General features: G+C 57.5%; 1 protein-coding gene across 1 annotated transcript in view; it reads right to left on the bottom strand.

Moving 5' to 3' along the window:
* FA2H (fatty acid 2-hydroxylase) overlaps positions 1 to 2,888 on the bottom strand; it is a 40,970-nt gene that overhangs the window by 13,825 nt on the left and 24,257 nt on the right. The gene's annotated exons all lie outside the window — the stretch shown is intronic.

The following is a 2,888-nucleotide window of genomic DNA, read 5'->3' on the forward strand; positions in this document are numbered from 1 at the left end:
GAGAGAGAGAGAGAGAGAGAGAGAGGTTCTACAGCAGCCTTGTGTTGGGACCCACAGGGCAGGACCAGCCCAAGTGGGCTCAAGGTTAAGCCCAACTGGAGACGAGGTAAAGTCAGAAGGAAATGGAATGTGCTGGGAAAATTACTCAGGCCGAGCTGGCTCTGTCATCACATGGGGTGAGGCCAGGCAGCCAAGGTGGCACGCAAGTCAAACTCCTGCCTGTCAGCAGGGCGGGCAGAGTCCTTGCCGATGGGCCCTGCCCGCTGAGGCCCAGTGACTAAGGAACAGTACGGGGCACTGGGCAGCTGAGGAGGGGTCCTGGGCGTGCAAGAGAGGAGCCAGATGAGATTGCTACTGGGACGATTCCTATGTTTGCTTCCAGAGGAGCCATGAGGACCCGAGGGTGCTAGTGACCGTGCTGGCATGTCCTGGGAAAACCCACAGGTAGCCCAGATCAAGTGGGCGTTGGAGGTGCTGAATGGCTACTGTGTCTCAGTCTGTTTAGTGGGTGTGACACGCTGTTCTCTGAAGGAAGGCAGGGGCGCACACCTGTTTCTTGAAGACAAGGAGGAAGAGGGGTGCACAGCTCATCATTGAGTGCAATGCCCTAAATATTCCAGCATGGCATCTCCCCTGCTTGGTCATTTTGTTCCTTCTCAGTTTGCTTTACTCTGAAAACGTCCCAGGATGCCCTGCTCACGGCCTTCTTGCTCTCCACAAAGCCAACGTCTGTCAGACTCAGACCTGTCTTAGACATGTCCACCCAAACACCGTTGGCAACAGGGACAAGGCATCGGCCACAGCAGCGAACTGGAAGCTTTCAACTCTCCCACTCAGGCTCCTGAGCACCGGACGCCAGCCCGGGAAAACTACTCTGGGATGCCCTAGGCTTCCAGGGGGCACCTGGCGCTGCTGCTCCCGGACCACCAAGGCCTCTTCCCCTTTCCCCTCACAGACGAGGGCTGTCAGGAGGGTGGCCATCATGCCCACTTCCTGCCAGGGCCACTGTTCCCAGGCTGCTCTTCTGACAAAACAGGGTCTCTGAGCATGCCGCTCGGCCAAGGGCGCCCTTCAGGGAGCTGCGATGGGATCTGTGCGGCTCTCGTCTCCCTGGGTGGAGCATCTCAGACCTCATCACAGGGGCAACGCTCCCACTGGTTCTTCTGGCTGCCCCCTAGAGGCCTCACTCCCGTGTCTTAGGGCCATTTGGTTTGGATCTGCCGAGCTGCTCAGAGGAGGATGGAGGTTGGGGCGGCCAGAGAGGCGAGAGCGGAGGGCAGTAGGCAGTGGGAAACGAAAAAACTCCGAGAAACGAAGACAGAGGCTGGGGGCCTGGGGGCAGGGGCGCGGAGGTCTGGGCACAGAAAGCCCCAGTTCCAGGGCAGCCTCCTCTTTCAGGCCCCACCCAGAGCCCCACCCAGCCCCATGGGGATCTCACCCGCATCCGCTGTTGACAGATGCGTGGGGAGCAGCCGTGATGAGCTGGCAGCACCCTTTCAGGGGACTCTCTCCGATATGTCTCTCTCTGATCCTGGCCTCACTCCTGCCCTCGGGAGAAGCTCCCAGGGGCCCACATCACCCACCCACAGGAGAGCTGCACCCCAAGCCCTGCCAGCACCTCTGATGGGACACACCCTAGTGTCGGCGTGTCCTCTGTCACTCGGCGCATCCTCGCCGTCCCTGGTTCAGAGCCCTTGCCGTGTCTTTCCAGACTCCTCCTCTTTCGTGACTGTCAGCCAAGCTCTGTGCCGGGCAGCTCTCTGAGCAGCTGGGCCATATGGAGGAGAAGGACATCAGGATGTGGGGACGATTCATCGTGGTCCTGAGACAGGCAGGTGACACAGGCTTGGCTGCCGAGGGCGAAGAGGGCTTCAAGTACGAACCAGACGAGGGGCAGTGTGGATTAGGCCTCAACCCGAAGACCAGGGAAATCCTCTCAGCTGGACCAGTCACCACCCACCGCCATCACTGGAAACGGTGGAGTCGTCTAGCGTGTTCTGCTACTTGGCCCCACAGCCCACACTCGTGGAAGCAGCAGTGGAAAAAATAAAATAAATAACAGGACCTGTTGCCTTGGGCGAATCTGCTGCGAGAACCCTCCCTCAAGTATGCAGGAGCCAAGACGTCATTTTGAGGACCAAGATGTGCTTCCTCCAGTCCACGATGCTTGGCCATCCCCTCGACTCCATGGGAAAGCCGGGCGAGGTCTGAGCGAGCCCCACGGGGACAGGGTGCATTTGAGTTGCCAAGAATATTGACTGGATGACGAACTGCCGAAGAGCGAGCAATCTACGGTGGAGGAAGTGCGGCCAGCATGTTCACGGACCTAGCGAGATCGGCTTCGGCCCTGGGCAGGAGTGCCACCTGGAAGTCCTCTGGGGCAGCGCCAGCCCCCCTGCACAGCCGCTGGGGGTCCGAATGGACCTCATGGCACGGGGTTTCCTCCCGGGTCCACAGACAGACGGAGGTGGCTTCCTGCCTTTTCCTCTCACAAACAAAAGGTGCGCCACAAATCCTCACACGTCCTCTTGGCTGTTTTTGTGACGGGCGATTTGCCAACTCACCGATTTCTACCTTACCGTTCGGGGAGTGACACTGGTTTCACTCTTCCGTCTTCCCGCAGGTTGGTTGCAAAAAATTTTTTTAATCATTTTATTAGGGGCTCATACAACTCTTATCACAGTCCATACATACATTAATTGTGTAAAGCACATTTGTACATTCACTGCCTTCAACACTGTCAGAACATTTGTTCTCCACCTGAGTACCTGGCATTAGCTCCTCATTTTTTCTCTTCCCTCCCTGTTCCCCCCTCCCTCATGAACCCCTGATAATTTATGAATTATTATTTTGTCATATCTTGCCCTGTCCGACATTTCCCTTCACCC

The sequence above is a fragment of the Echinops telfairi genome, unplaced genomic scaffold (genome assembly GCF_000313985.2).
Source record: "Echinops telfairi isolate 266 unplaced genomic scaffold, ASM31398v2 ScPeMD7_2291;HRSCAF=2852, whole genome shotgun sequence".
NCBI lineage: Eukaryota > Metazoa > Chordata > Mammalia > Afrosoricida > Tenrecidae > Echinops > Echinops telfairi.